Source organism: Amblyraja radiata, chromosome 17, assembly GCF_010909765.2.
Source record: "Amblyraja radiata isolate CabotCenter1 chromosome 17, sAmbRad1.1.pri, whole genome shotgun sequence".
Taxonomy (NCBI): Eukaryota; Metazoa; Chordata; class Chondrichthyes; order Rajiformes; family Rajidae; genus Amblyraja; species Amblyraja radiata.
Window position 1 is genome coordinate 31279759 of NC_045972.1, and position 20709 is coordinate 31300467.

The 20709-nt window shown below is 43.5% G+C and overlaps 1 protein-coding gene across 2 annotated transcripts in view; it reads right to left on the reverse strand.

The window, feature by feature from the left end:
• vac14 (VAC14 component of PIKFYVE complex) overlaps positions 1 to 20709 on the reverse strand; it is a 246888-nt gene that overhangs the window by 92702 nt on the left and 133477 nt on the right. The window lies entirely within an intron of this gene.

Below are 20709 nucleotides of genomic sequence, written 5' to 3' on the forward strand. Positions count from 1 at the left end.
TAGACCTTTATTTAGCCCAGGAAGGAAATTGCTCTGCCAACACAAGAAGGTACATGAAACATGATATTTAAGTGACGAGTGGAAAGTCCAGGATTTGGGATGTGCAAAGATTGGTGGGGGGGAAGGGGGGCGAGGGGGGGGGGGAGGAAGAGGAGTCAGTCTACCCCAGGACAGAAGTTGTACAGTTTGATAGCCACAGGGAAAAAGGATCTCCTGTGGTGTTCTGTGCTGCATCTTGGTGGAACCAGTCTGTAGCTGAAGGTGCTCCTCAGGTTGACCAGTGTGTCATGGAGGGGGTGAGCTGTATTGTCCAAGATGCTCCACAGTTTGAGGAGCATCCTCCCCTCCAAGACCGTCTCCAGTGATTCCAACTCCACGCCCCAGACCCACCGACACACACGGGGGGCAATTCGCAGAGGCCAATTAGCACATTTTGGGATGTGGGAGGAAACTGGAGGACCCCCGGGGTAACCCACACAGTCGCAGAGGGTTCACGCAAACTGTATACAGACAGCACCAGTGTTAAGAGTTGAACCGGGGTCGCCGGAGCTTTGAGGTAGTTGTTCTACCAGTTGCACAACTGTGTGACTCAAAGGTTCTGGAAAAGCTCCAACAGATTAGAAAACGTGAAATACAAGGAGGAGATGTAAAGCAAGGATCCAAATGCTAGTTTAGCATCCCGTCCATACAGCAAAAACATTGAATTGAGGAAATAGCAGCATGAAATTCAGAAAGAAATATTACAATTAAGCAATCAACAAATTTTGAGAAAGGAAATTGATTGGGGTTTTGAGTATGTAATGAGTAGGGAGGATAAAAAGGAATAGTAGATATGCTGTATTTGGATTTGCAAAAGGAAATTCAAGGTGCCTCATGAATGAACACTATCCATTGCATAGGGTTCATTCATTAACAGGGATAAGAGACTGTCTAGCTGACAGAAAAGAGTTGAGATAAAAGGGCCATTTTCAGGTTGATAGCCGCTGTAACCGCTGGGAGGCTGCAGTACTCAGTGCAGGGGTCGCCACTATTTGTAATCAATATAAATGGTGTAAATGAAGGCAAGGTGCACTGCAGATAAATTTGTTGATGGCCCAAAGATGGGTGGGAAAGCAAGTCATGAAGTGGATAGAGAGTCTGCTGAGGGACATTGATTGTATTAGAGTAATAGAAAAAACTGCACCAAAACAGACCCTTCGGCCCACAGATATTGTGCTGACCATCAACTATCCCCTTACACTAATGCTATTAATATCATTTTATTCTGCCCACGTTCTCAACAACTCTGGTGGCGCAGCGGTAGAGTTGCTGCCTTACAGCTAAGTCAGCGCCGGAGACCCGGGTTCGATCCCAACCACGGGTGCTGTCTGTACGGAGTTTGTATGTTCTCCCTGTGACCTGCATCGGTTTTCTCCGAGATCTTTGGTTTCCTCCCACACTCCAAAGATGTACAGGTTTGTAGGTTAATTGGCTTGGTAAATGTAAACATTGTCCATTGTGGGTGTAGGATAGTGCTATTATGCGGGGATTGTTGGTCAGCACGGACCCGGTGGGCCGAAGGGCCTGTTTCCGCGCTGTATCTCTAACCTAACCGGGCTGCCAGATTAAACAAGCAGACAAAAATATTGATAGATAATATAACATAGGAAATATAATGCAAAGTTGCCCACTATGGTTGAAAGAATAAAAAGTCAAATGAATGAAGAGACTACAAAATACCACAGTACAGAGAATCTTGTACATGAGACACAGAAAAATCAATGCAGGTATAACAAGCAATTAAGAATGCTAAGGGATATTAGCCTTCATTGCAAGGAGAGTTGTATAAAACAACTCTGGGAGGATTGGAGGAAGGAGGAATATACTTGCACAGATTGCAATTGAGAGAAAATGCACTAGGTTGAATTGTGAGATGAAGGGATTGATTTATGAGTAAGGACTGAGCAAGTTGGACTATTACATGTAACTGTATTACAGCAGTTGTGGTTCTGAAAGAGAACTGTGGGTTAACGTTCCCCATTGTCGGGGAATATAGAACTAGGAGCATTGATTCAGAATAAGTGTTCATGCAGAAAACAGTAGAGCACAGAAACAGGCTCACGACATCTGTGCTAAACATGATGCCAAGTTAAACTAACCCCTCTGCTTGCACATAATCCTTATCTCTAAAATCCCTGCATATACATATGTTTACCTAAAAGCCTCTTAAACACCACTATAATATACACTTCCACCACCACATCTGGCAGCAGCTCTGGACACCCATCACTCTGTGTGTGAAATACTTGCCCTGCACATCTGCTTTAAATTTTCCTCCACTCACCATAAAGTTATGCCCTCTAGTATTTGACATTTCCACCCTGGGATACAGTTTCTGACTACTTACCTTATCCTTGCCACTCATAATTTTATCAACTTCTTTCATGTCTCACCTCAGCATCCGATGTTTCAGAGAAAACAATTCAGTTCTCCTTAAACCTCTCCAGTTAGCTAGTACCCTCTAATCCAGACAGCATTCTGGTAAATCTCTTCTGCACCCTCACCAAAGTCTCCACATCCTTCTTGAAATGGGGTGACCAGAGCAGAACAGAACCCTCCAAATGTGGCCAAACTGAAGTTTCACAAAACTGCTGCAAGACGTCCTGACTCTTACACTCAACCTCCTGCCCAATGGAGGTAAGCACACCATACGTCCTCTTTACCATTTTATCTATTTGTGCTGCTACTTTCAGGGAACTATGGATTTGAAGCATAAGATTATGAAATACATTGCATAAGATTGCAAGCATACATTGTGAAAGGTCCTGCCATTAACTATACACTTTTCCATTACATTTGACTTTCAAAAGTGCAACAGTTCATACTTTCCCGGATTAAACTCCATTTTCCATTTATGTAATTGACCTATAGGCCTCTTTATCCTTTGATGGCAACCTACACTGCCTGCAACTCTACTAATTTTTGTGTTTCTAACTTACAAACCAACCCACCAACATTTTCATCCAAGTCATTCATACGTACCACAAATAAGAGATTCCAGGACTGATCCCTGCAGAACATCACTGGTCATGGACCTTCAGTCAGAATTGTGCCCTTCCACCACTGCAATCTTCTATGGGCAGCCAGGTCGAATCCACACTTCTAGGTCACCATAGATTCCATGCATCTTACTCTTTTGGAACAGCTTACCATGAGGCTGGGGGGCGCTGGTCGGGTCTCCTCAGGGTGTTGGTCATTAACCAACTGGCGGCCTCCATGCTCAGGTACTGGTTGACCACATCGGTCACATCGGCCACCTTTGCTGGGATCATCCAGAGGAAGTTGGCGGACTTCTTCTGGGGCAAAGGAAAGCACTGGGTCTCTGCAGAGGTCGAGTCTCTCGATCGAGGAGGGTGGTCAATCGTGGTGTGCATTCACACCCAGCAGGCAGCTCGGCGCCTCAGGACCCTACAGAGATGGTGTACTCTGGGCACCCTCCCAGGTGGCACGTGATGGCAACGCACGTTTTCCAAGAGGGCCGCTGCCTTCAAGGAGGTACATGGATACTGGTGGTGGGCGTCAGCCGTGCTGTCCTGCAGAGGATGCCTGGCTTCTACCGGAACCTGCTGAGAGTCTGGAACGGATGCCGTCGACCGGGGCCCCCCTCCGCCAGCCCTTACCCCGCCCCACCGAGTGTCGGGGCGGCTTGAACGTGTGGAGTATTTGCGGCTGAGCAAACCCCCGCTCAGCCGGAAGTACTCGTCGCCAAAATCCTTCTCGGGAGCTGGGCCCACACAACCCGAACCACCTATCCTTGACACCCTTCATCTTCCTCAGAGACGCAGGGAGGCGTCTCCTACATGAATTCTTCCTCTGCACCCTGCACTTCCTCACCCTGGTCCACCATCCAGACACAAAGTGGCGGTCAGTGTTGCCTTTTGGTCGCGAGAGGCCTACGCAGGAATTCTGCCCCTCTACATTAGGAACTTGGGGTGGAGGGTACTGTACCGAGGAGTTCCTTGTAATCTGCTTCTCTCGCGGTTCACAGACTCGCCAGCCGCCTGCCACTTTTACGGGCTGGAAGAGTCCGTGTTCCACGTGTATATGGAGTGCGTGAGGTTGCACCCACCATCCTCATCTTTGGACAGACACGCTGTGCGTAGGGGAGAGGGTAGGGCCGAAGATGTCCTAGTTGGATAGCTCCGAGGCCTGGCCAAGCGTGAATCACGACACCAGGCAGAAGAGGGCTCTGCCCGAGCCGGCTGCCTGCCACTTTTCCGGGATTACGTCCGCGCCCAGGTGATATTAGATTGGGACTACACGCGGTCCACGGGTGCCCTGGGGGATTTCCGGGACCGCTGGGCACCTCAGGGGATGGAATGTATCCTTAATAAGGATGGGGAAATAGTAATTTAATATTTAAGAATATTTGCTTTATTTGGTATTATGGTGGTGGGTTTGTTTGTATTTTTTGTGTGTATTTTTGTAACTAGTTGATTACAATTATTTTTGGTAAAATAAAATGATGGAGCTTGTCAAATGCCTTCTAAAGTCCACATAGACAACCTTGATCGCCTTTGTCATCTCTTCTAAAAACTCAACCAAGTTTGTAAGACATGACCTGTCCAGCACAAATTCATGCTGACTGTCCCTAATTTGCCTGTTCTCTGCCAAATGCAAATTGTATTCCAAATTGCTAATAGCTTCCCTCCCACTGATGTGAGACACATTGCCTGTAAGGTCCTGGATTATCCCTATCTACCTCTTAAAAAAAGTAACAACATTGGCTACGCTCTAGTCTTCCAGGACCTCCCTGTGCAGGAGAGGATACAAAGATCTTTGACAAGGTCATTACAATCTCCTCACTTGCATCTCTTAATAATTTGGGATATCAGGCCCGAGGAACTTATCCACCTTAATGCTCTTCAAGAGACCCAACACCACCACCTTCCTGATCTCAAAATGATATAGCGTATCCTCCTTCTTAGTGAATACCAAATCAATTAATGCGTTCAGTACCTCACTGACATACGTTGACTTCAAGCATAAATGTTCTTGTTTGTCCTAAGTGGTTCTACTCTCTCCCTAGTTACCCTCTTGTTTTTATTATATGTATAAACTGCCTTGGGATTCTCTTTAACCCTGCTTGCCAAGGGCACCTCATGCCTCCTTCTGGCCCTCCTAATTCCCTGCTTGAGTTCTTTCCTGCTTTCTTTATATTACTCAAAGGACCCAACTTATTTCATTTTCCTAAACCTTACATAAGTTTCCTTTTCCTTTTAGACCAAATTTACAAACTCTCGTCATTCACAATTTCCTTGCCATTCTTGTCCCTTCTCCTTACTGGGACATACTGGTCCTGAATTCTTATTAACTGGTGTTGAAGACGAAAACATGTCAGATGTGGACATATTCAATAACTGCTGCTCCAAATTTACTCTCCCTGGCTCCTGCCTAATAATCGTATAATTTTTCCCTCCTCTAATTTAATACTTTCCCCCAATTTCCAGCGATATCCTTACTCAAAACCATCTTAAAACGTAGAGTCGTGATCACTGTACTCAAAATGCGTTCCCTCTAAAATGCCAGTAACCTGGCCAGGCACATTCCCAATACAAGGTCCAGTACGGCCAAGCGGAGTGGATTGTTGTATGCACAAGTATTGTGAGGTACAGGTACAATCAAACAGTTGCTTGCAGCAGCATCACAGGAACATATAAGCAGACAACACATGTAATCATAAATTCCATATACATTACACAAATTCTACAAGACAATTAAAAAAAAAACTGCACAAAAATGTTGGGGGAAATTACATTATTATTTTTAAAAGAGACTACTCTGGTTGGACTATTCACATACTGTTTCAAGACACCCTCTTAGATGCACCCAACAAGTCTGCCCAAAGGCTTAAAATTATGTTGAGAATATTATCTTTTCTTCGTGGCTCCTCAACCTCCTTCCCCAGAGAGCTAAGAAGGCAGAGTAATTCTATATATTTGAGACATATTTTTTACTTTAGGTTTATGGGGAGGAGGATTTGAGGTCATGTCCTTTTCAGTTCCGATCTTATTGAACTGGAAACCAGGATTGCAGAGTGATCGTTCGTCTATTCCTGGTACTGGTTCTTAATACAATGAAGCTCAAGGGGTTGCATGGTCCCTTCCACTTCAGGTATTAGATAATACTTTCTATGCAAAGGTCCTGCTTCAATAACTGCTCATTTCCCACAACTACTGCTCCCAAGATCAGCAAGCAAGGGGTAGGAAAGGAAGAATTAGGAGGGTGTGGCAGGGAACAAAAGGGTGAGCAGGCTGGATTGTTGGAGCAAATGCAGGAGAGGACGAGAGGAAAGAGGAAAGGATATAGGAAATAGGACAAGAAGAGATGTATTCTTTGAAGGATCCGAATTTTTGAAATTCTTTTGAAATTTGGAACACGGTGTAGGTAAGGGAAAGTGTGAATGTGGAATAGACGGGGATAGTTGGTTCCACTGGTTGGATTGGGCTTACACTTTATCGGAGAAAGCAGTTCAGGGGCTGTCCCACTTGGGCGACAAAATCTGCGAGTTCTGGCGAGTTTGCCCTCGATTCATACTCGCAGCATGGTCGACACGAGGTTGTAGGAGGTCTTTGTAACTCTCCTTTATGCTCGAAAGTAGTCTCCGTGTACTCGAGGCCTCAGCTAGGTCGCGGCGTATTTTTCAACGTTGAAAAATGCCCGCGAGTAAAAAAAGGTTGCCATGGAAAAAGAATCAATACTTTTTTTTACTCGTATGTTTAGTCGTAGTAGCTCGACATGTTAGTCGTAGGTAATCAAGGGTAGTCGAAGATAGTCGAAGATAGTCTTCATCATAGTCGAAGGGTGGTCGAAGGAGATCGAAGGAGGTCGTCTTCACGCTCCACTATTCGGTGTCCAATTTTCCCGAAGCTAGTCGTAGCTAGTTTTCTACATAGTCGAAGGAGGTCTTCAACATGACATTTTTTCAAACTCTCCTAAACTCTTCAAAACTCGCTAATTAGGTCGCCCAAGTGAGACAGCCCCTTTCCTCATTCCTCTTATAGATTTGTTAAATCTGTTTGCTTATTTAAGGGAAAGGGTGGCTTTGAAAATCAACATAACTAGTGCACACCAGAATGAGACCACAGATTTGTAAAGGACGTTTGATGTGAATAGCCATGCCCATTGGTGTTTTGGAATAGGACACCAGGAAATGCCAAACCACTTCAAGGAGAAACCAAACCACAGGCTAGAAATGCTAAAGCAGACTCAAGCTGCTGTGAACTAAACAAACATCTGCGGGAATAGTCAGACTTAGGCTGGATTCTCCTTACCGTAGAGCCGAACAAAACAAGCGTGAATCACACAAATACTTGGGAACACAACCTTAGGGGCAGGTTTATTGCATGGTGAATTAGAGCACATCGCTCCAAAAGCAAAACACATGGCAAACATCTTGAGTAGGGAGTTTCGGTGCAGGAAATTTTAAACCGCACAACTTATTGCAGCCCTTCAAAACAACACAGTTGAAAAGCACGCAATGAGATTTTTCCTTTGCTCATGAAATATAGGCATTGTGGGAAGGCCGGCATGAACTGCTCTTTCTGACTTACCTCGAGAAGGATGAGGTGAGTCATCTCCTTGAACCACTATAACAAAGATACCCTTACACTGCTGTTGAAAGTTAGTTTCAGCATTTTAACCAAGTGATGGTGAAGAGCAGGAAGGCTTCCAAAGATAGACACAAAAAGCTGGAGTAACTCAGTGGGACAGACAGCATCTCTGGAGAGAAGGGATGGGTGATGTTTCGTGTCGAGACTTAAGAAGAAGTATGTATGTGATGCAGATAAAGGGTCTCGACACGAAACGCCATCCATTCCTTCTCTCCAGAGATGCTGCTTGGCCCTCTGAGTTACTCCAGCTTTTTGTGTCTATCTTCAGTTTAAACCAGCATCTGCAGTTCCATCCTACAGCAAAGCTTCCAAGTCTGATTCATGTTCAACCTGAAAGGGAGGTTATAAGATTACTGATTTTGGATGATCAGCCATGATCATATTGAATTGCGGTATTGGCTTGAAGCCCGAATAGCCTACTCCTGCACCTATTTTCTATGTTGCTCTTGTACTTTTTTTTTTGGTGGTGGCCATTGACTTGGGAGCTGCTGTTAAAATGAAAAGTTGCTGCAGTGCTTCTAGTAGAAGGCATATCTTGCAGCCATAATGCATGAGAAGTGACATGGCAAAACCTTTTAAAGGTGGTGGATGGCCTGCAAATCCTCGATACCTTGATGTTTTTTGCGTGGTGAATTTATCTAGGCTCAGGACGAGAATTCCAACATGTACCTGCCTAGTACCTTATGGTCACTCTGTCTAATGTCCAGCATCTAAACCTGCTTTTTGTCATCAAAATGTGTATGCAGTTTAATCCATTTCAGATTTTGGTTGATGGCCCAATCCGGTGTGATGAGGTGGAAGATCTGGCAACGGCCGGGTCGATCAGTGTCAAGGGGAGATGGTTAAGATCCATCTTGCTGAAGATGAGTTGTTTGGCAATAGAACGACACAAACCTCAGATGCAATATGAATGAAACTTAAGTGATACAAAGATCACAGCACACATAGACACTAAGTGCTTAATTACATGAGAAGCTGGAGAACATTACTACCTACTCTATTTCTGACCTTTTGGAGAGAAAATCATTGATACAAATACTAGGCCCAACAACAACTATATGACACCATCCAAGGAGTAGGTTTTTTCCCTCTCATTTCCCACTGACTTCAACTTTACTGTAACTTGTCAATGTCACATTTGGTCAATTCCTACTTTGATGTTAAGGATGGTTATTCTAACCTGACATTTGGAAATCAGATCTATGTTCCAATGAGAGGTCCTCCTGGGACCCAAACTGAAGAGCTGTGAAAAGTTAAACTTTCATTCATGATTTATGGGTTGATGCTTGGAAATAGTCTGATGAGACAGGAATTGCTTCCATGGGATTTGTCCTTTTTATGGATAAAGCATTGTTTTTAATCTGGCCATCTGCCAAATGAGCAATGTTTTAGGTTACTAGAACAGCTTGGTTGAAGGTATGAATAGTTCTAGATCTCACATCTTCAGCAGAACAGTTGTCAGTCTCTTAGCTTTTCTTGCAGTATTTTGCAATTTTACAGCATTTTTGAGATCATATGGAGTGAGTCAAATTGTCTGAAGAATAGCTTCTTTCATGGTAGGGAGAGCACCACCAACTCAGACTTCTGGCTGACAATGTTTGCAAACATTTCAGACTTATCTTTGACATATGCAATGGATTACCATTGTTGAAGATGGAAATGCTCATGGTTGCCAATCTTGCCCAGCTGATCCCGATTCTGTTGTAATTTATAATACCCATCTGATGAAAGTCCAGGAATTAGAAATAGTTTCCCATAGTTCAGATGGATTTATCTTTCAAAGGTACTACAACATTCATGAAATATGTGCACACTCTACCCACTGATTTGTCCCTTTCCTTTTTTTCCAGGAGTTGCGAGGGAATTAAAAGACATGGCACAAAATTTGATTCTAGTGCAGTTCCACAGCAGCTTAGCAGGCGACATAAATGTACCATTGCTGTCATCATTTCAAATGCACTCTGCAAGCCCAGATAGTTGAATTTCAGTTCGCACCTCAAACTACTCATCCTGCTTGTTACAGAATCACAATCAGCAGTATTTCATCCATATTTTGGGACATTCAAATATAACTCAGCGAAACAAGTACTTTAATTGGAGGCACAAGAAACTGCAGATGCTGGAAACTTGTTCAAAAAACAAACTGTTGGAGGAACTCAGTGGGTCAGGCAGCATCTGTGGAGGGAATGAACAATGTTTCGGGCCAGGACCCTTCTTCAGACGACACTTCATCAGACTGATCAAGCATTTTAACTCCAGCACATAATGGAAGTTTTAAGATTAAGCGGAAAAATAATTTTATACATGTACACTAAACCTTGTCAAAATTCTCTTGATAGCCCGAGAAACAGGTTCCAAATAGGGAGAGCATTTCTAAACAGATGTGAATTGACAAAAACAAAAAACTGCAGATGGTGGATATTTAAGCTATAGTCTGAAGGTGCTGGAAGTATTCAGCTCAGGCAGCACATGCAGAGTAAACAAAAAGTGAAGGAAATGTCTCAGATCTTTGACCCAGAACCAGGTGATGGAGGTGATCATCTTTTCAGGAGAAAAAAGAACAAGGGATAACAGGTAAGATAGTTGGTGTGTGGGGCCAGACAGAGAGAAAAGAGGTGAAAATAAGCACAATAATAGTGGTGAGATGGACAACTGGAGTTGATTAAATCATGATGTTAATAGTCCAGATTACAGGAGGCAAGGTGAAAGAAATAAAAGGTACATGGGGTTTTCACGAGGGATGGGAAGGAGAGCTGGAGCCATGTCCTTGGTGGAAGTGGTGTCGAGCTGGGTTCGAATTGTTGCTGAAATAGAGTGATGGATTGGAGTAAGGATGTTTGGTTAGATATAGGACTGGGACCCTTTTGTCTTACATTTGATCAGACATATGGTGGCAGAGATGGATGGATGCCTGAGGTGAGGAATGTGGTAGTATTTCCTGCATTGGGTTTCATCTGTGCAATATATTGAAATCTGAATACAGATGCATTGCTGCCTTTTGTGACACACTGATAACAAATGGCTCTGATAAGGACAGCCCCTTTAAGTAGCACACGTAGAGATCTCCTTCTTTGTATTAAGACCTGCTTTACTGCAAAGCTGACGCAATTTGTCATTTGAACATTGCGCAGTAACCATTATCAATACTGCTTGCCCAGCGACCTCATGCAATTCAAACTCGCATTACATGCTTTATGAGATCGGACGAGCTGTTTGGTTTTTACAATTGATTTACACTTCAATTTAATCCCATTGCACCTATAAAGCATGAGTGAGTTTCTTTGCCAGAACATCTTCATAAATGCATTACGCGATGACTAGAGGAACTCTCATCTACACTATTAATGGAATTACTTCCACACTGGATCTTTAAATAAACAATTACCTGTACTGTCTGCTGACTATAACCTTCTCAGCAGCACTATTTAGACTCCACTTCACTCCCCATGTGACCTGCAATCAGATTTAATTGTAACTGACATGTTTTTCCAAGCCGTTGTTCCTTATAGTCCTATTGCGCACACTTTGCTTCCTCTGCTCTGCAGTTTGTTTTGCATCGTTCTTTCATGTCGTGCCATGAGAATTTGTTAGGTCAGTACCCATCAACCAGAAGAATATTTAGAGAAGGACATTACAAATGATTGTGGTTGAAATATCATGCAAAATCCTCCATATGACATGCACTGCTGCGTTCCGTTCTGCGTTGCTCAGCCCCTCCTTTCTCCTCCTGGCAAAGTGAGCAAGGAGCGGGCACTCAAAACCAACGAATATTGGCATCAATCAGCACATTTTGTGAGTACTGCATTTTCATTACAAGTATACCACTAGCAAGTGGTAAGTCCCCAACAGGGAGATGGGAGGTACAGTTCGTAGAGACTCATGGATTAATTATTATCACATGTACCGAGAAACAGTGAAAAACGTTTGCAAGCTATCCAGGCAAATCATACCATACACGAGCACATCAGGTTGTGCAACAGGGAAAATAAACACAGTGCAGAATATAGTGTGACAGCTACAGAGAAAGTGCAGATAAAATGCATATGCCAGGGCTGCAATGAAGTAGATTGGAAGATTGGGAATTATTCCTTAGCATAAGATAGGTCCATTCAAGAGTCTGATTACAGTAAAAAGCTGTTCTTGAATCTGGTGGGATGTGCTTTTCAGCTGTTGTGTCTTCTGCCACACAGGAGAGAAGAGCAAATGACTGGGGTGTGAGTGGTCTTTGTTTCTGTTGGCTGCTTTCCTCAGGCAGCTGATATAGAGTTGATAGTAAGAGGAAGGTTGGTGTGTGTGTGTGTGTGATGAATTAAAGTCCATCGTTGACTGTAAGTGCTTTCAGAGGATTTAAAACATGAAAGCTTCTATGCAAATGCAGGCGCCTGTATATTTTGGCTACAGGATCTTGCCTGGTTCTTTTCAAATATATTCTTGGCTTCAAGCAGCATTAATTTTAACCTGTTCCATCCCTTCTCTCATCTGCAGCTTAACAACACTGCAATAATACAGCAGGAATCATTCTACTTCAGAAAGTAATTCAAGTGTACCTGCCATCGCAACAATGGACATTGCTACTCTCACACAATGGTTCAATGGAGGCAGTTTCCAGTAGGGGAATAGCATAACTGGCCAATATCTGCACTGTTTTGCACGTTGCAGTTCCTACTTTGCCTCCTGGTTTGCTATCACTTCTACCAGCAGGAGAGATTCAAGAACAAAATGCATGATCTTTGGCAAGAATGGTTGGGCTCCCAGGAGGTTGTATCTTTCACACCGAGCTGTACGGGAAGAGTTCCAATAATCTCACCTAGTAAAGCAGGCAGACACTCACTCACTCACTCAATCTTTGACCAGACTGAACTCTCCTACTATGCAGCAGATTTTAATTAACCTACTACTCCAACTTCTAATCTGCAGGGAAAACTTCACATCTATGATCGTTACCCTGCAATATTCTGCAAATACATCAAGATACTTTTCATTTTCATCCTTCTTCAAAGTTAAAGGAGCTGAATGGCTCTACAATCAAAGATAATGATACAACAATAAATTGCTTCCAGGTGCACTTGACTGTTTGTAGTATCAACCAATGAGATAAATAGCAATGTTAACAGTAAACTTGAAAACAGCCATTTATATACAATTTAGTGCTTTGCAATAAGTGCTCATGATGTGGTCTCCTCTGCAGTGGAGAATCTGAACTCAGATTTTGTACGGTGACCAAGTGTGTTGCTTTTCTCCATTTTATTTGCACTCTGGACTTTGGCACTGTTCCATGGAAGCGCCATGTAATCCCCCAGAACAGCACCTCCTCTGTGTTACAGCTTTGGAACTTAACATTGAATTCAATCATTTCAGACGATCAGCCACTCCAGCTTATACAGGTCCTTCTCAGGTTACGAAGGCCCAATTTTATGTACAGCCCACAGATACAAACAAGCGATTTGGAGATCGGTGGGATGGATTTACTGGCTGCTGTGGGGCTGCAGGCATCGTTGGCGGGCTAGGATTTAATTGATCTCTTCTTCTGTACAACTTTGTCAGGTGTACATTTTGTTTTACACAGCAATATCCACTGCTCTCTTTCACACAGCACCACTGCTTGTCACTCAAATTGCTTCTGATCTTCCCTTTCATTCCCTCCATCTTTCCCCCCTTCTTTGTAACTTAAAAATTGTTCCATTTATGACAAATTAAATAAGTCCAGAGAGAAAGGTTGGTTATGACGAATATCAACTCCTGCCTTGGTAAGGACCTGGATCCACTTCAATTCACTGACTGCCATAACAGATCAAAAGCAGGTGTGATCTTGCTGGTTCTCCACTCTGCACTGGACCATTTGGACAACATGAACACGTATGTCAAGCTATTACTCATCGACCAGAATTTGATGTTCAACACCATCATCACTTCTAAACCTAATAAAACAGTGAAGTGGGTCTCTTCATCCCTTTGCAACTGGGTCCTTAATCAGTATAAATTGGCAACAACACCTCCTCCTCACCGACCATCAGCACAGGGGCACCTCAAGGCTGTGCTCTCAGTCTCCTGCTCTATTCTCTCTATACCCAGGACGGTATAGCCAGATACATCAATGCCATTGTTGCTGAATACTCTGTTGAATTTGTACAGGTACAGAGCATATTAAAATGGTTGTCTCAGGAAGGCAGATATTATCAAATAGATGCACTATTCACACTCTCATCTCTCTCCTCCCATTGGGAAGAAGGTACAGAAGCCTGAGCACTATTTCCTCCAGGTTCAAGATCAGCATTCCCATCAATGTGTTGAGCCACCACGCACAATCGTAACCACAACTCTACCTCAGAACTGAAGTACCACGCATTTGGTACTACTAAGTTGCTCTACGTACTTTGGCTTGCACAATCATGGGCTGGTTTACCTAGGAAAGCTGCTAATTGATCTATATTTATTTGTTGTAATTGTTATGTTTAATAGGGCTGTGAAGTTGCAGCTAGTAAGAATTTCATTGCACCCATACCAGTGCATCTGACAATTAAACACCTATGACTCTTGACTTTCCAAAATCCTGATAAAAGACCAGCGATTCTGAGATAGCATCAGGTTCTCTCTCTTCAAGTGTTGCCTGACTGGCTGAGCATTTTTAATTTTTATTATTTTAGAAGTATCTCCTCACGTCTTAACTGATCAATCCCTTTTACTGAGATGTTTACATTCCCCCACCAGGGAGATTATTTTCTCTGCATTTAACTTCAGAATTATAGTGATTCCAATGAGATCAACTGTCACCATGAACTATATATGGGCACAGTCTGCTCAAGCTTGTCTCATTGGACAGGTCTTCCCTTCCCAGAACTGAATTCATTCATCTTTCACTGACCTGCCCCCAAGGCAAAAGCTTCATTCCTTGAACAATCCAATCCGATCCAGTACTCCATGTGTTGGCTCACCAAATAGTTGCAGGGCTGCTGCAAGATCTCGGAGGCCTTGGCATTAATCCCTGAACTATCTAATGAATGCCATATTGACAACTTGAAAATGATCTGGTTCTCTCGAACATTTCCTTTCTGAAACTAAACCCGTCAGTTAATTATAGTTCCCCGGCATTAATTTTTAACACATTTAACTTACTTTTACAATAAAAGATGTCAAAAACAATTACTGCTCCTCATTCCGCCATCTTGGATCCAGAAGGCTGCCCTCTGCTGGAAGCTCCGACTGCTCCCAAACAAAGTTAAAACAATTTTATCATGTGCTCTCAATGGACCGAATCGTCCTCCTAGTAAATAGTTAATACCCTCAAATTCTTTCAATCATTTTTTTCTGTTACCTAATGCTCCCCAACACGGTATCCACCTTACTTCAACACCAAGAATATCTATTTCTCGATAGGTCCTGATATAGGAACCTGTTATAAAAGCAAACCAGATAAAGAAACAGATAGAAAGCCAACACAATTTCTTCAATGCTCACAATGAATACAACCGAGGGGAGAGGGGGGGTGCATGGGAGAGAGTAGAAGAGAGAAAGGGAATGGAAGGGAGGGAGAGAATTGGAGGGGAGGGATAAGTTGATAGCAGAGAAGTATTCTATCATTGCCTAATGAGAAAGATTAGAATTCTGATACTTAACAGTGCAATGCATTTAAAATCGCTTGACAGCCAGTCTGTTAATCAGTCCTTAATCCCGAGTGCCCTCATGGTGCAGCATGTATGTTAAAGCATGTGGAACGCCACAAAAAAATGCGGCATGTTAATAAAAGGCAGCAAACCTTGAGATCAGGGCTCTGAATTACGGGAGGTGTTATTTACTCAATAAAAAAGCACATTGTTAGGAAGTAAGAACAGAGATCACAGGGTTATTCTGAAATACAATAACATGCGTCATTCATACCCACACACCTACACCTCTCTAAGATTTATATAAAGCAGACCATGTTTGAAGATCTAACCAGGATGAGTTAGAAATTGACTTTGCATCAGTGAACAATATCATCAACAGTGATACAGCTGTCAGTTTCATCTCTGCTGGAAAGGGATTATGGCATCAAGTTGGGGAAAGGGGAAGTACAACGGGTTCTGGGGGTCCTTGTATAACAGTCTATGAAAGTAAGCATGCAGGTACAGCAGGCAGCGAAGAAAGCAAATGGCATGTTGGCCTTTATAACAAGAGAAATCAAATATAGGAGCAAAGAGGTCCTTCTGCAGTTGTACAGAACCCTAGTGAGACCACACCTGGAATATTCTGTACAGTTTTGGTCCCCTAATTTGAGGAAGGACATTCTTGCTATTGAGGGAGTGCAGCGTAGGTTTACAAAGTTAATTCCCGGGATGGCGAGACTGTCGTATGCTGAGAGAATGGAGAAGCTGGGCTTGTACACTCTGGAGTTTAGAAGGATGAGAGGGTATCTCATTGAAACATATAAGATTGTTAAGGATTTGGACACGCGAGAGGCAGGAAACATGTTCCTGATGTTGGGGAGTCCAGAACCAGGGGCCACAGTTTAAGAATAAGGAGTAAGCCATTTAGAACGGAGACGAGGAAACACTTTTTCTCACAGAGAGTGGTGAGTCTGTGGAATTCTCTGCCTCAGAGAATTCCACAGAGATGGAGGCGGGTTCTCTGGATGCTTTCAAGAGAGAGCTAGATAGGGCTCTTAAAAATAGCAGAATCAGGGGATATGGGGAGAAGGCAGGAACGGGGTATTGATTAGGGATGATCAACCATGATCACATTGAATGGCGGTGCTGGCTCGAAGGGCCAAATGGCCTACTCCTGCACCTATTGTCTATTAAACTGCCTGCAATTGTCAGCCATGCATGTCTTTGCAGCAGTGGTTGCATTAAAATTTGTAATTGTGGCTGAGGTGTACTGTACTGAGGACATGAAAGATACAACATAATTGCTAGCTCTTATAAGGAGGCTAGAATAAAGCGACAACAAATAGAAACCGCTGCAGGAGTCTGGGTGATCGTTTTGCTTTGGCTCTGAACAATGTGGTGGTTGGCACCAGATATGACGTGATAAAACATTTGCACTCTCACAGTTGCCGTGTTTGATTTGGTCAGGTTTGTGTAGTTTGTTTCCCACCACAACCTTTGGCTCCTGTGGAAACTAGAGGGACAGGGTGCATAGCTATTGTGTTTGCATGCCCAGGCCATAATGCCCCCACCACCGTGTTTCACAGATGAGGTGGTATGCTTTGGGTCTTGGGCAGTTCCTTCTCTCCACCATACTTTGCTCTTGCCATAACTATGATATGTTAATCTTCATCTCATTTGTCCACAATACCTTTTTCCAGAACTGTGGTTGCTCTTTTAAGTACTTCTTGGCAAACTGTAACCTGGCCATCCTATTTTTGCGGCTAACCAATGGTTTGCATCTTGCAGTGTAGCCTCTATATTTCTGTTCATGAAGTCTTCTGCGGACAGTGGTCATTGGCAAATCCACACCTGACTCCTGAAGATTGTTTCTGATCTGTCGAACAGGTGTTTGGGGATTTTTCTTTATTGTAGAGAGAATTCTTCAGTCATCAGCTGTGGAGATCTTCCTTGGCCTGCCAGTCTCTTTGTGATTAGTAAGCTCACCAGTCCTCTCTTTCTTCTTAATGATGTCCCAAACAGTTGATTTTGATAAGCCTAAGGTTTGGCTGATGTCTCTAACAGTTTTATTCTTGTTTCTCAGTCTCATAATGGCTTCTTTGACTTTCATTGGCACAACTTTGGTCCTCATGTTGATAAACAGCAATAAAAGTTTCTAAAGGTGATGGAAGGACTGGAGGAAAGACTAGGTGCTGAGAGCTCTCTCATACCTGCATTAAGGAGACAATTAAGCACCTGAGCAATTACAAACACCTGTGATTCCATTAGTCCCATCATAGATTCCATCAGTGCCCTGAAATGGGGTGCCCTGAAAAATGGCCTTTAATAAAATCTGACAATGTGCACTTTAATCACATGTGATTTTTTTCTATTACAAATCTCAAATAGTGGCGTACAGAGGCAAATAAATAAATGATGGATCTTTGTCCCAAACATTATGGAGGGCACTGTATGTGCTGGAGAGAAAACTGAAGGGGACTCGCCCCCAAATCAAGTATAAGCTAAAGGCTGCAATACAGGCCTGGCAGAGCATCACCAGAGAAGACACCCAACAATTGGTGATGTCCATGAATCGCAGACTTCAAGCAGCATAAAATTTGTAGTGAAGGTTGTTGGGCTTAAAATGAAGACACAAGGAACTGCAGATGATGGTTTTCAAAAAAGTGCTTGAAGAACTCAGCAGGTCAGGCTGCATCTTTGAAGAACATGGACAGGCGACGTTTTGGGTCGGGACTCTTCTTTGGACTTAAATATGTTTTGATGTGTAAGACGGTGTAGACGGTGGAATTGGAAGTAGGGGGATAGGATCTTTGCAGGAGGCAGGGTGGAAAGACGACTGCATCGGGGCTACCTCCTCCACCCATGCAGAACACAGACTTCATTAACTTAACTACTAATTTCCATCCTGCACGCAAATTCACTTGGACCATCTTCGACATCTCCCTGCCGTTTCTTGATCTCATTGTCCCAATCACAAGAGAAAGACTTTCCACTGACATTTATTATAAACCTATGGACTCCCGCAGCAATCTAGACTACACTTCTTCCCACTCTGCCTCCTGCAAAGACTTTATCCCCTACGCCCAATTATTCCTCTACACAGCATCTGGGCCCAAGATGAGATGTTCACACCAGGACATCTGAGATGTCCTCGTTTCTTAGGGAACAGGGGTTCCTCTCTTTCATCAGAGATAAGGCGCTCACAAGGGTCTCCTCTGCATCCTGCAATTGCGATCTTGACCCCCCCCCCCTCCCCCCATTCGCAACAGGAACAGAGTTCCCCTAGTCCTCACCCATCAGCTGACACATACAGCACATAATACTGTTGACATTTCCACCACCTCCAACAGGATCCCACCACTAGACAATCCCCACCCTTTCCGCAGAGACCGTTCTCTCCGTAACACCATGGTTAACTCATCCCTTCCCCAGGTAGTTTCCCCTGCAACCGCAGGAGTTGCAACACCTGTCCCTATATGACCTCCCTCCACTCCATCCAAGGACCCCGACAGTCCTTTCAGGTAAGGCAGAGGTTCACTTGTACCTCCTCCAACTTCATCTTCTGTATCCAGGTGTGGACTCCTATATATCGGCAAGAACAATCGCAGTCTCGGCGATCGTTTTGCTGAACACCTCTGCTCAGTCCGCCTAGACATACAGGACATGATCTTACATAGACTTAGTTCCTCCCACACTGTTGAGTGCATTGGGCATCAAACATTCGCCATTCTGTTCGGTTACGTGTGACGTCTTCCACGCTCGATAGGCTTGCGTCCCGGGCTTCTAAACCCTTCTGGACTGTTCGCCTCCATGTGAGTTTTGGTTGGCCTCTTTCCCTTCTTCCGTCAGGTTGCCATGTCATTGCTATCTTAGGTGCACGTTCTGGTGACATTATGGGTACATGTCCTGCAAATTTCATCCCGCGTACCTCTATGTTCTGGCTGAGAGGCTTTGATCTCCCGGTACATGATCTCCCGGTTGCTAAATACTTTAACTCCTCCTCCCATTCCCATACTGAGCCCTTTCTGTCCTGGGCCTCCTCCATTGTCAGAGTCAGGCCCAACGCAAATTGGAGGAATAGCACCTCATTTCGGAATGAGACCCTTCTTGTATATATTTAGGTAAACGTATGAGAGCAGAGAACAGTGTGACAATATCGCATATACTGTATGTGAGGACCATGTGCGATAAGTCTCTTACTTCAAAAACAGTACAGCACATAAAATGTCCCTCCTTTTGCAGAATTCCAGAAATAGCCAAGGTCCTTCTTGGGATACATCGCAATGATCTTCTAAGGCACTTGATTAGATGCAGTTTCTGTGATTGCGATTGATGCTAATATACATGTCTACTCTACTTCAAGAGTTGCATGCTTGACATGCATCTAACTAAATTGGACTGATGCATACAGACCAAATGACAAAACTGATATGACAAAACGGAAACTAGATATACAAGGATGGTATTAGAACAGGCAAATTAAGGCTTTAAGGAAAGAATAAAAAGGAATGTTCTCTGATCCTGATAACAAAGGGAGAAGGGTAACCTCACTGAGACGCACTGTGTGAAAGAGCAAACCTGTAGCCGCCCAACAACATCACCCAGAAAGCAAATGCAATATTCATAATTTCTTTACCGAGATTGCAAGGTTGTGGAATTGTCCATTGCGGGCAATAGTTAAAGCCAAGAGTAATAGATGCAATTAAGGGAAAGCATGAAAAGAAAAGGGGACTGGAGCGTTATGCTAATGGAGTTAAATAAGGAAGGACGTGAAGAGACGCAACTGGAGCATAAATGCCGACATGAACTGATTGGGCTGTATATTCCATTCACTTCATCAAGGGGAGATTAAGATGCACTTCTCCGTTCTCTTTCCAAATTATAACTCTGAGAGAATACAATAGAGTGCAGTTCTCCTTTAAAAAAATAGATGATTCACATTGAAGAGCAATTAATCACGATTTTAATAAGAGGCTTTTAGCTGCACCAGAAAGGGCACTGGATGCTGTTGGGAATGTACAACAAAGCACAAGAGTGATTAGCATGCAGAACACGCGGAGTTCCCTGCCTCCAGCGTATTACCATGGCGATGGGCTTCATACAGCTGGTATGTTCGTAAAGTCCAGTTGCTTTCCTTCTCACAAGCAGCAGTTTGCTCCATAAATATCCACACAATAGGAAAATGCATTTACCTGAAGACACACTAAATATTCTATTCAAATAAAGAAATGAATTTATCTTGCTTGAATGAGCGAGTTGGGCTGCGTGCAATAAATCATTCATTGTTTGATGTCGATGCTCATTCTCCATCATTAATCCCCATCAGTGTCTTGGCCAAGGCTCTGATAACAGTGGGCTCAGTCACAGTGCTGGTTTCCTCGGAAGACAACTTAGATGGGATGCAAGGCACCTATCAGTTTCCTCAACGGTTAATTCGTTTATGATCACAGCTTTCCATTCGTTAAATCAAGAGG